The 14197-nt window shown below is 34.7% G+C and overlaps 1 non-coding gene across 1 annotated transcript; it reads left to right on the top strand.

The window, feature by feature from the left end:
* Positions 1-5308: 5308 nt before the first annotated feature.
* Positions 5309-5380, top strand: TRNAQ-CUG (transfer RNA glutamine (anticodon CUG)). The gene has a single exon. It is a non-coding gene; the product is annotated as a tRNA-Gln (tRNA).
* The last annotated feature ends 8817 nt before the right edge of the window (positions 5381-14197 follow it).

Below are 14197 nucleotides of genomic sequence, written 5' to 3'. Positions count from 1 at the left end.
AAATGCTTCGAAAATTGGTATATATAGTTATTTAAAATTAATAATTCTTTCCATTGTTGAAGCTCAACGAACTAATAACAGCAGCTTACGATAAAATGATTTCAAGCAAATTTCGATGCATTACAAGATTTTTTTTTTTTTTTTTTTTTTTTACAATTTCCTTTACATCAATGGAACCTGAAAATTGTACAGTCAGCGACAAAAGTTCTTCCTGTTTGATTAAGTTAGTTTCATAAATAACTTCAGAATGGAAGGACAAGTTAAGTACAGCTTTTAGTAAATTAAAAATAATCTAATTTCTGTACGTTACAGAAATATTACAGTTATTACCAAAATAAATTTTACTAAGGGGCCGCGGTGGCTCAGTGGTAGAGCGTTCACCTCTGGTGCTTGGGGTCCCGGGTTCTATCTCAGCCCCCGCCAAGTGAACTTTGTGGTGGACAAACACCGTGTGCGTGGGTTTTCTCGGGGTCTTCATTCCACCATTTTTATTCATTACTCATTTTCACCGTCTCCTTTAGCCTAACCGGCATATCCGTGGGACGTAAGACTCAAAGATTTCTTTTCATTTCATTTTTTAAATTTTACTAAATGGAAAGAATTTTTGTCGCAGACTGTACGTATATTTAAAAATAAACATATTGTTTTGGTTTTTACGTTGCTGTACTGTTTCAAAACGCGTTGTTTGCGCTCAATTACGACGCCAAAAGGGGGCAAGGGAAAGACGTCCCTGATGGCTACATCTGTTCTCTGACCCCCCCCCCCCGCCCTCTAGACATCTTGTTATGTTTCTCAAATAGCATAAAACTATCCTTTTCTGTATCCAAAACGTAGATGGTTTCCAATTTTTTCTCCGCCCCTTAGCTTCTTCCCCCCACCAATAATCTAAAGCTGGCGTCGTGACTGCTTGAATATGGCTGATTAGAAAATAAGATTTGAGTTTTACAAGCCTATCCGTCAATAGGAATTTTACAACATAAATTAGGCAACACAACCTCAGCAGCGCCATTTTAGAGTTTATATGGTGGGAAGGGGGTCACACTCTTCACTCATAGTTTCACGTTTTGCTTTAATCTATTAGTATTTTATTAAAATATGTATTCCTCAAATTCAGGGCCTGTTCCCGTAAATGACGCCCCTGCAGGACTCACTAAACACACAGTACATTTAGATGAAGGATTCTTCCCCCTGGTCTAGTTTCTAGCGCGCGCGCCTCTGGTGCTCGATGTCCTGGGTTTGATTCCGTCTGTGATAGCCTTAAAAAGAAATCAGGGGCTCCATGCACACACAAAAAAAATGTTTTCATGAAGAACACAAGATTTTATCTTAGATTGTAAGTATTAAGTTGTATCTCTTCCGAATGCTGCCCGCTCTTTTGGCGTGGGAGACCCGGGTTCGATTCCTGGCGGGAGCTAATGTGGTTCGGATTCTACGTTAATCAGTTGGTCCTGTCTCATATAGCCTCGCTGCTGAAAGAGACGTTAAACTCAAAACCAACAAAACTCCGAATGCCGCCATATTTGAATACTTAATTTGATAGTAAAGTACCTAGTTATGAGCAAATGCAGTTACTGTATTCAAAAGCCAAAATCCTATCTTTTATAGAGTTTTAATAAGTAATGTACACAACTATATTTGTTTTATGTACTAAGTATTGAACGACACCTCTTCAACAACACTAACAATGACGGAAAAATAAATCCCGCAACAATTACTACTTTAATGTCATTATACAACTCATGGACAACATGAACGAATTATTCAACGTACGGCTCTAAGAAACGTAGAAATAAACATTTATAATATTACTACAATATCTAAATATGTAAAGACTTACGATTAGCAGAATCACCCTCATTGTCAGCTCGCAGTGCACTGCAGTTTCTGTTATCATTGGATTTAAATATTTTCTTCTTCTTCTTTTAAACGGATATTAAAATCACATTGTTGTGATATTATTAATTGTTTCTGTACGCATTAAGTATAAGCAAAACAGATTACGGGGGGAAGAATAATGTCCGGAGTTTTGAAAAAAAAAAAAAAAAAAGCTTTCGGTCTATAGCAACTTCTAAATACTGCAACGGTAATTATAATCCCAATTATAAAACTCCTAAACTATGTCATGCATAAGTATCTGAAGTCTTTAATTGCATTGAATTGGACTTTCGTTTACCGTCCTGTTCAGCAGGTAGGCTGTATGAGGTGTGAACTTACAGCTTAACGTGGAATCCGAGCCACATGATCTCCCGCTGGGAATCGAACCCACGTCTTCCACGAAAAAGGCGCTTATGCTATCCTTATAGCCACGAGAGCGAGAAGTTTTAGAGATGTCATACCTGTCTGTCTGTCTGTCAACATAACCAGAGCAAGATTGGACACAAAATTAAATTAAATCTTTGAGTTTTACGTTCTACGCTAATGTAGGCTACGCTAAAGGAGACGGTGATGATGAGAAATGAATGGAATGGTGGAATGAATAAAGTGGGAGGAAACGGGAGAACCCACGCACACGGTATTTATCTTCCACAAAGCTCACTTGGCGCGAGCTGGGATCGAAACAAGGACCCCATACACCAGACGTGAAGGCTCTACCACTGAGCCACCGCGGCCCTGGATTGGACTTGAGTTTACCGTCCCGTTCAGTTGCCAGGCTATATGAGACATGAACCTACAGCTTAACGTGGGATCTGAGATACATGAGCTCCTTCTGGGAATCGAATCTAGGTCTCCCACTTCAAAAATGCTTAGCTACGAGGGCCAGAAATTTTAAAGAGCCGTTTATATCCGTCTGTCAACAGAACGAGAGCAAGACTGGTAATAAAATGAAATGAAATCTTTGAGTTTTACGTCCCACACTTGCACTGAGAAAAATCCGTTATCCGGATAGCGGTATATTGTACAAACATACGGAATCCATATATTTACTAGTAAATCAGTACGGAGATACGTTATCTATATGCTACCTACTTTTCCTGCTTAGATACTACATCATGCCGTTGCAGGATGTCTGACATCAAACAGTCGTCTGTATATTACATACATATACCTATGTTACATACGTCCATCTGTATGTGAGATCCTGATCACCTATATCCCTTTGGGGATCCGATGGTACAATTTGTACCATACGGGTGTTTCATGGTACATTCCGTTATAACTCTCCTATTTGAGCTTTTTCGTCATTTTTTTTCCAAGTCCAGAGGCATTGTAGAAGACTTACGTATGGTTTCACATCTTCCTGCGTCGATACATAGGAGGTGATTACGTCATAATTCTAAAATATATTTTCTTTTATTAAGCCTATGTTCATTATTTTTTGGCGGGCTTATTTTTGCACGTAGAAGATTGAAGTTTTGCACAAACATTTAGTCCACCGAGTAGTATCCACCAGATTTTTTTCAGAGTTATGCGTTAAAACAGAAAGGATCCAGAGGGGCAAAAAGTTGAAAAAAGGGATATTTTTTAACCAAAAAGTCCCTTTCTTCGGGATTTTCCCGCCTTAGATACATGATGGAGACATGTGAATGGTACCGCCTGAAAGGCAGTTTTATTCTGAAGAAAATTATATGCAAACCATGATCCTAGGGTAATTAGGGATGTCTTAGGGAATTTTTACAAAATATCCTTCTGTATACGGGAATATGGTACATTGTCGGTATATATATTTTTTGGCGGGCTTACTTTTGCACGTAGAAGATTGAAATTCTGCATAAACATTCAGCCCACCTAGTAGTATTTATCAGATTTTTTCAGATCTCTGCGTTAAAACAGGGGGGTCCAGAGGGGCTAAAAGTTGAAAAAAGGGATATTTAGAACAAAATAATCCCTTTTTCGGGATTTTTCGCCTTAGATACATGATGGAGACACGTGAGTCATACCGTCTGAAAGGCAGTTCTATTCTGAAGAGAATGATGGGCGAAACATGATCCTAGGGTAATTAGGGATGTGTCAGGGAATTTTTATCAAAATATACTTCTGTATCGGGGAATATGGGAAATTTTCGGTATTTTTTGGCGGGCTTATTTTTGCACGTAGAAGATTGAAATTGTGCACAAACATTCAGTCCACTCAGTAGTATTTAACAGATTTTTTTAGGTTTCTGCGTTAAAACAGGGGGGTCCAGAGGGACTAAAAGTTGAAAAAAGGGATATTTAGACCAAAAAATCCATTTTTTCGGGATTTTCCCGCCTTAAATACATGATGGAGACATATGAATGGCACCGCCTGAAAGGCAGTTCTATTCTGAAGAGAATGATTGGCGGATTATAGTCCTAGGGTAAATAGAGGTGTCTCAGGATTTTTTTTTTTTTTTACCTGAGATCATGGTGTTTTGCGGTAATTTGGGGCATTGTGGGAATTCTTGATAAAATTTCTCCCGCCCTTAGTATTCAAGATAGAAACTTGAAATTTGGCACACACACATTCAGTATACCAAGTACTATTTATGAGATTTTTTTGAGATCTCTACGTTCACACAGGGCCGCTCCAGAGGGGCCCAAAGTGTGAAAAAAAATCCCCGAAATTTTCCCGTTGACATCATTTTTACCTCTCCTGGTATATGGTATGAGCATGCAAGTAGTACCATTTGAAAGCCAGCTCTATTCTGAAGAGAATGAGGTATAAACCATGATCCTAGGATAAACAGTGACGACGCAGTAGCTGCTTGACTGAAAGTCTAAAAAATACCCCAAAAACCCCGGATGCCGAAAGGGATATACAGTTCTTTAGTTCTTACACTTATTACGGAAAGAACGTATAAAATTTACTTTTTCTGTTGCTGTACGTTAAGTTGAAGAACTACAAGATTTGGACATGTAATAGGGTGGTCCGAATTTTTTTTTTTTTTTTTTTTTTTTTTTTTTTTTTTTACAGATATTGAGGATTGAGTAGTTATCAAAAGTTGTGCGTTGGTACGAAATGAAGCCATGTCAAATATGTTGATTTTAAAACAATATTTAACCGGGCCTCCGTGGCCCTAAAGTGCCTAATTTTTTGTTCAAATAAAATGGTTTTAGGTAATAAGAACATTTTACCAGACTACTATTAATACATAAAACTTGAAATACATGGTTTCAATATACGCAAATAACTATTAAGAGCTTAACTAACTTTCATAGCTACCATATTAACACACGAGAAACCTTCGTGTTGATCCCAGCTCAGAACTCTCAAACTTTAAGAGAATATCACTTTTTCCCATCTGGATGCAAAATGCACATCACTGACTTTCTGAAGGCGGCGCTTACATTGCTGAATTCAAATAAAGTAGAAACGATATGGTTTCGAGCCTCTCTTCGTGTGTTGTGGGGGCGCGGTGGCTCAGTGGTAGAGCGTTCACCTCTGGTGTTTGAGGTCCCTGGTTCGATCCCAGCTCGCGCCGTGTGGACTTTGTAGTGGACAAACACCGTGCTCGTGGGTTTTCTCGGGGTTCTCCCGTTTCCACCCACTTTCTTCATATCACCATTTCTCTCATCATCACCGTCTCCTTTAGCCTAACCGGCATAAGCGTGGGACGTAAAACTTAAAGATTTCATTTCATTTTTCTCTTCCTGTATTGTCTTGCCTTCGAATTAAGAATATGATTTTGAATTATAACTCAAAATGCAAAACGATCATTAACCCCATTAAGAAACGAGATATCCCCCATTAAGAGCCAAATTAAAGAAATTTAAGAACGGTGCTCAGAAGTTATTTGATATTTTCTCTTGAAAATGCTGCGATAGATTAACCTGTAAGTGTGATAAATCAAATTAAATGCCGCTTTTGGAGTGGGAGTTCATATTAGATCAGAGAAATCAGACAAATGACGATTTGCAATGTAGATAAAGCAGAAACTCATAAGCTCAAAAAAGCGCATGACACACAGATCGATTATGATGCTGCGGTACCAATTACAAGAAGGTTATAATCGTTAGCCTCAAGCCCGCACTTTGAACTTACATTACGCGCTTCCACCCCGAATTCAGACGGTGCAGAGTTCGCATGGAGCCATCGTTTAGAGAATAACATCTAAAGTAAACCTAAATAAACAATAGTGAGCCCTAAACAAATGAGTACCGCAAAAGATTTAACAGGTGTCTCGAATAGGTCGGCTGCTAAAATCGTATCCACTGTTTTAGAGGATATGAATTTACTGAACAAAACTAAGACAATGTAGTCGATAAAAACAAAATCCGTAGGAAACTAGCAAAAGAAGAAAAAGAAAAAAGAAACCGTCTACAGTGTAAAGCTACTAATTTTAAGGGTCTCTATTTTGATGGCCTAAAATACCAAACTATAGTTCTAACTGGCAATTGCAGTAGGCAAAGCACTGAAGAATATGCGGATTATATCGATTTGATCGATTGGTCAGAAGTAATAGTACGAAACCTCCAATTTCGGCTAACGTATCAACAGAAGAACTAACCGAAATGATTGTGAAAAAGAGGGAGTTCCACAGTTTGTCACGTTCCCCTTCCAGACACAGGCTTTGATAAAGGTAGTAACGGAATCTTCTTCAGAAATATGCGGTAGTATTGCACGAGACGGTTATATTCGCGCAAAACTGGAAGCACGAAAGTATCTACCAAGCTTGGTGTTTATTGCTCAATTTTTCAACCTTACCTTATAGGGATGCACGCGAGACGAGACGAGACGAGACGAGAAATGGAAAGTCTCGTCTCGTCTCGCAGCCTCAAATGTTGGTCTCGTCTCGTCTCGCAAATGAGAAGTCTCGTCTCACGTCTCGCATAAAATTTTGAGTCTCATCTCGCGTCTCGCGCCAGACTTTTTCGCATGGTCTCGCAGTCTCGCATATATTCTGGGTCAAAATTTTGCAATGTGTTATTCTATGGCTGTTAATGAATGATGATGTGATATTCTGTCCGAAGGCAGGTATTTGACCTAATAGTCCCTTGGCGAGGTGAATCCATAGTAGTATAGATTTAGTGTGGTGACCATGAAAGAGATGCGACAGTTGATAAGAGATAGTTTATCGCTTGTTTAATTAAGGATAAGGGGAGTATCGAAGGAGGTGATGCAATAGGGTTAGGAAAGGGGAAAGGTCAATTGATTGATAAAGAACACGTGATGTGTTTCACAATGATAGATGACGAAAGGAAAGGTTGAATGACCACTACGAAGGTCACAGTGGATGGTCCCTGGAAATGGCCCCCAGGACCCAAGATTGACCCCTGTATAGGGACCACGTTTTTTTTAGGGACACCCTCCCCTGTTTAATGAATTTTAAAAAATATGAAATTATATTTATGTGGACACAGGAATTGAACTCGGGAAAATAGGAAATAACTTTATTTTATTTTATTGCATTATTTAGCCATATTTGATGCCCGTACTAAAGACGGAGTCTTGTTCTTGCACATCCATCACCGAAGAACTTAAGACATGAACTGAGGTTTTGCGCGCTTTGAAAAACCGGATGAATTGACCTTTGTACGATTAGATAAACTTGTTGAACGACGAAACATCATGTGATGATGAGTAATTTTGACCGTTGATACATGACTAAACATCATATGACTATGAGTAATTTTAACCCTTGATACATGATTAAACATTATGTGATAAGTAATTGGGGTCATTGACGTATGACTAAACATTATGCGATAAGTAATTTGGGGCTACAACCGTATGATTAAGTAACATGTGATTGATGACTAACCACATTTGATTAGGCATAAGGTGAACACGTGATGAATTTGAAAGTACTTTAAATACAAGTTCTAAGAGATAAAATATATAAAGACACACAATGCAGTCGTATGAGAAGAAGGACCACTGCGATATTGAAGCATCATTATCTGATGCTGAAACAGAATTATATGAATCATCTTCAGATGAAGAATTTGATATTGATGAAATAGATTCATCAGCATTAACAGTTTCAGAAACCCCAGCATCATCACCATCAAGACTTTGGAGTTTAGACTGTTCTTGTAATAGTCAAAATGTGGACCGAGAATGTATAAAGAAAGCTATTGAAAAATGGGAATTTAACGACACGTTAATATGTGATGGTTGCAGAGAAGGATCGTATCATGTGTATGCGCATGATTGTATGATTCTACCCCCAAAATCATTGGAAGTTCGTGCTTGGAGTGTTATAGCAAGCCCTAGTGTTGAAGATGATGTGTTTTACCTGTATGCCAACACCCACATTATTGGAATACTAACAAGAGAAAAATTTTATGAAGCATATTTGGAACTATTAAATGATATAGACTATTTTCCGGAATTACTAGAGGTTCTATTAAGAAAAGACAGAAGGAAAAATGTATCCGAATAGTGTGAGTGTTTTATGTGTGTTATGTAGTGCTAAAAATATTAATGTGAATTGTGTATTAAAAACAATAAATGTATACTTACGTGAGAATAATCCGCTGGATTGCAAATCAAGTACTCTTCATGATATTGGATCATTTGCAGCAAAGTATTTATCTCTTGATAAAACTCTTGGTGAACTTTTTGAATTGTATGAACAAGAACATAGTGAAATCTCATTTATATGCTTTATGCGTAAAACTTGTGATCTTTTAAAAAATACAGAATTTGTTGGACAAATTATACCATATTTCATTCAGCGCACAAATGAAATTTCACCTTGCGTAAATCAATACATTATTGATATTCAAGGTTTTAAAATGTCTGATAACGAATTTATTATTCGTGAGTTTTGTCTTAGCGCATGTGATGATACAGTAAATTTTCATTGCTTGGTAAAATCACCAATAGAATATAACTTATTGTCATTAGGTTGCCAAAAACAAATTGATTGGCTGACATTGAATTTACATGGATTGAACTGGGATAGTAAAACAGGATATACTGTATCATTTATACGTAACCTTGTATATCAATTATGTACAATGAATTCAACCTTTTATTGTAAAGGTTTAGAAAAATCTCTTTGGATTAAGAGAATATTTGCATTAGATAATGTTATTGATTTAGAAACGAAAGAATGTCCAGCATTAAACGATTTGTGTGGAAATACATTTAATGAATATTGTTCTTTTCACAAAAATGTTGTAAAAAAATCAGGATGTGCATATCGTAACGCACAACAGTTGAATTACTGGTGGAAATATGAAAGATCAACAGCATTAACTAATGCATTATCAAGATTGTAACGAGGATTTGTAAATTAAATGCATGAATATAGTTTAAAAATTTTTATTGTAAAAAATATATATACAATAATAAAAAATAAAAAAAAATTACTTGTGTTTTCTTTTTAAAATGTTGTTTACATGTTTATAAACAATATCATCATTCTTTTTTAAATTTTTGTTGTTAAACAATTTTAAACACTTTTCAAATGATTGAGTGCGAATAATATGATGCAAAAAATATAATACAAAGTATCCGCATAACACAGAATTATCGTGCTGATATTGTTCACTGTTTGTAAAATATAATTTAGTATTTTTGGATAAAAAATTTTTTATTTCCTTGGGAATGTCCATAGCAAGACTGTCAAAATAGAATCCATGTTTTTTCTCATTAATGTACACTGCTACCCAGTGTGATCCACTTGAATTGGATGTATCAAGATTAATTACAAGTGCTGCAGGTGGTTCTACCATTACAGGAAGTTTATCAATAGGATAAATCCCGGTAACACTTGCACCAGTCACTTTATCAGTCACTAACACTTTTAACAATTCGTCACTATACATGATTATTATTTTTCTTAATTATAGTAGGTATGTAATTATCACTGTTTTTCACATGTAAAACATAATCATACACTTTTACATATTCACTATATAGTAATGCTTCATGAATACTGCACCTATATTGTCCAAAACGATGTTTATTATGTGCACACTTGTGAACGTGAAAACTTAATGCAGTATACTTTGGACAGTCTATTTCTTCCAAATTTGTAACATTTCTTTGCAGAATTTCTTCAAGAAAACACTTTCTAGTTAATCCATACGTGTAAATACTGGTGGTATTTGAACAATATGATTGAATTATTTCCTTAAGAAGTGAATACTCTACATCGCCTTCGTGCCAGGTAATGCCATATACATTTTCACTTAGATATTTGTTTGTATTTATGATTGGCTCAGACAGCTTATTTAATGGATATGGTGGTTTAAATATCCAATTTTGTAAAAACGGAACGTCAGGATTTACAATTGCTAGTTCCTTTACAATAAATTCCTCATCATTATTATGGAATGCGGAGAAGTGTACAACAACCCTCATTCTACTCAACTGAATAAATTAGAAGGTGTTATCAGTATAAATATTTCTATCTTTGTCTATTTGTGCTAACGAATCAAATTGCGCATAGACAATACATGTAATTGGTTCAGTTAAAGTTTCTGAAAATGATACTTTTAAATTTACAGGAGAATCACGAACTACATCCCAAGTGTTGTCATCTAAAGTTCCAGTTGGAGATAGAATAAATGCATACAGAGTATATCCATTAGGATATTCTTCAAGAGTAACAGTATGTGAATAATTTTGATAATATATACCAGTACCTGATATCAGAGTATAGTAACTTAGAAGGTATAAATCATTATTAAAATCAAGCGTAAGGGGGTTGGGAGGGAATGATTTTGATCCAACATGTAATTGCAGTTTGTTAACGTTAAAGTTTCGGAACTCATATGGATTAAGATGTGATTTACCATTGAAGGCTGTGTTGGAAATGAAATCAATAACCAGACCTTTAGGAACATTACCCAGAAAGAGATTATCAAGGTTATATGACTTGACTTGTGCAGGAATAGTATAAGATCTTGTTTCTACTCTTGTGAGAGGTAGCTTGGCCGTTTCTGAAACCATTCGTGTATTTAATTGCATAGCTAAATCTGCAGCAACATCAATACGACGTACATGTAGAATAACTTCCTCAAGTGCAACTTTGTTACTTGTATTTTCAGGAGACATTAAACAAAAGTTATCTTTACTACGATGTAATTTTACACGTAAACTTACTTTATTAGGAAGCATACGATCTAAACTTACAATATCAGTATGAAGACGTCCGTACATTTCAAAAGATTTACTATTTTTTATTTTATTGGCACGCTTTTGAAAACCATCATTTGTATTGTCTAATTTATTAAAATTTTTTGCAGTATCTTTATGCCACATAGCACATGCTAAATGTGTTTGAGAAGCATCATGAGAATAATTTAATAAAGTTTCAATGTATGCACGATAAGGATAAGATCCTCATGAAGAACTAATTAATTTATCATTTAACGAAATATCAATTTGACTAAATAATGAATGTAGGAAATTATTTACTGGTGCAACAACATCATCATTAACTAAATTTTTACCATCATCTTTTGTAATTTTACAACGTACATAAAGATATAGATATGCTGGATGAATAAATTCTCCTGTTTCTCCAGGAATAACAAATTCAATTGGTCCTTCTGATGTTAATGTAGAAATAGGTCGATATTCAGCATTTATAGTTGCTTCAATAGCTGTTTGTGTCATTGGTATTGAAAAGAAATCAAATTCATTGGTACAGCATTCAGAACTATCGGAATTTAGGAGCGACATTATGAAAAGATATCGTTTATATGTTTACGTTTTGTTGGTGGTCCAAAATTTACAATTGCAGGAGCCTTTCTTTTGCGTGACCGTCTGTTACCACTACCAGTTAGCAACTGTCCAACTTTATTAATAGCTTTTGTCTTTAAATTATTACCAGCTTCTTTTACACGTGCACGAACCGCTTCTTTAAATGGTTTATTTTCCAATACATCACCCGCAACTTGTATACCGGTTTGCAATGCTTGACGTCCTACAGTTTTTGCACCTTGTTTAAGAAATGGTAATGCAAAACGAAATAACCCTTTAAAGAAACTCCCTATACCATGTCTCCTTTGATATACAGGTCCTGAAAAATATGGTATTCCACGTCCACGATGTAAAGTAACACGTCTAGATCTCATTTTATTATTATTATTTAACAGGAGAGCGTTTAAAATGAAGTGTTACGGTCAGTGTCCCAGATCGGAATGGCAAATTTCGCCCTGCATGATCTTTTAATAGTATTTCAATTGTATTAAAACAAAATTTTGCAAGTGGCATATAATGAATATCTTCAAAGGTAATTGTTTGAACTTTTCCATATTTAATATCTGAAATTGTTGCTATACGTAGTAACGGAGCTTTTGTATCACCTAAAAATTGATATTGTATAATGTCGGTATAAATAAAAATTTGATGTGGATATCCAATATCTACGTATGGCTGTTTGAATCCACGGCGTTCTTTTACAAGATCTGATTTTTCAGAAAAACCTAATTGTAAAGCTAATGTAGGTGACAATGTAACAGATTCTACACGTTCATCGCATTCAACACGTACAATATTTGAAAAGCTAAATCGTATAAATCTTGATATTGTATTTAATTCATCTATTAAATGATGAATGGATGGATAATATCCAACAACAACTTTACTTTTCATAGGGTCTGCATTTTTAAATTTGTACCATACAACATTTTCGCCTTCGGTGACGTTATAACATGTTAATGGAATATGTACTTCACTTAACCCTACGTACCAATCGGATTCTGATAATCGTATATTATTTTTTAACTGATTAATAAAATGTGTTGGATTATTTGTAGGATATACATTTGTACTAGCATTTGAAACTAATGTAATGTAAAAACTATCATCAATACTTTCAGAAATCATTTTCGTTTAAAGTGAAGTGTCAAGTTTGAAGTCCCGAAACGAAATGGTAATTTTAAACCGTGTTCATCTTTTAAGTTTACTTCTATTGTATCAAAATATTTCTTTTCAACTTTAACATAATGGGGTGTATGAAACACAAAAGATTTTACATTACCGTGTTGTACATTATATACACTAAGTTTTCGAATTAACGGTCCAATATTTTGTTGATGTTTTACAATATCAACACATACATTAATTGAATTGGGAATATTATAATCTAAATTACATGGAAATTTACCCCGTGATAATAATAAATCAACATTTCTAATTTTTGTGTATACTACATTTTTAATATCGTGTGTATTTTCATTAATAAATCCAAAAATATGTTGTAATCCTGGTGTAATACCAATCATACACTGATCTTCTAATTTTAAAGAATGTTTAATTACAATTTGATTTTTATTTTGTAAATATTGTAACATACGAACATTTTCAGGAATTAACTCAAGAATAGATTCAATAGACGAATAATATCCCGGTGTTACACGAACATGATGGCGTTCAACTTTATCATTGATAACAGTAGTAATTATTATTTCTTCATTTTCACCAACATTATAAAAACTCCACGGAATATTAATTTGTGTTAATGCAACACCCCATTCCCCATCACTTAAATCAATAGGTTGTGCTAATTTAACGCGAAATGAAGCTGTTGTATTATTATTAAAAAGTTTACTACTGGCATTTGAAGGAAGAGTAACGTAAAAGTCATGTGTAAGGTTTGAATTCATTTTGAAGACTGAATAGAATCGGATCTAATCCATGAATTCATACTTGACGGATATCCCAACCATTTTACATACATCCACCCATTTTTACGTTTTAATACTTTTTCAATGAGATAAGTTTTTTTTGAATTTATAATTACTTTTTGTAATTCTTGTGCATAAAATATTCCTTTAATTTCTTCTCCATTCCAATCTTTTAATTTATAAGTCACAGGATTAGATTTAATACATTTATCGACAATAAATATTTCTTGTGACCATTTAGGTAAATATCCTTTTTCCAATACATGTTTATACTTACTAACACGAACATAATCACCCGTACTAAATTTACAACTTGTATTCTTTTTATTTATTGTATTTCCGTATAATGTTTCCCACACTTGATTCACATTGGAATCATTTACTTCTGCAGGCGCCATTTTAATACTTGAATGATATGAATGGTTATAATTATTAACAATTTGATCTAAGACATTAATATATCGATAAGTATTTTTTGCAGTAAAGTAACGATACAATTTTTCTTTTAATGTTCTTATAAAACGTTCTGCTAAAGCACATTTAATTTCGGAATGAACACTATAATGATTAATTTCATATTCTTTAAACAATTGTTTTACATGACGATTATAAAATTCTGTACCTAAATCGGTTTGTACATTAAACACGGGTAACTTGAAATTTTTTAAAATTTTTCTTATTGCTTTTACCATTTCAGGACCTTTCTT

This window comes from Thermobia domestica, chromosome 17 (assembly GCF_964235325.1).
Source record: "Thermobia domestica chromosome 17, izTheDome1.hap1.1, whole genome shotgun sequence".
NCBI lineage: Eukaryota > Metazoa > Arthropoda > Insecta > Zygentoma > Lepismatidae > Thermobia > Thermobia domestica.
Note: the sequence above shows the minus strand (reverse complement) of the source record. Positions and strands in the feature narration are given on the sequence as shown.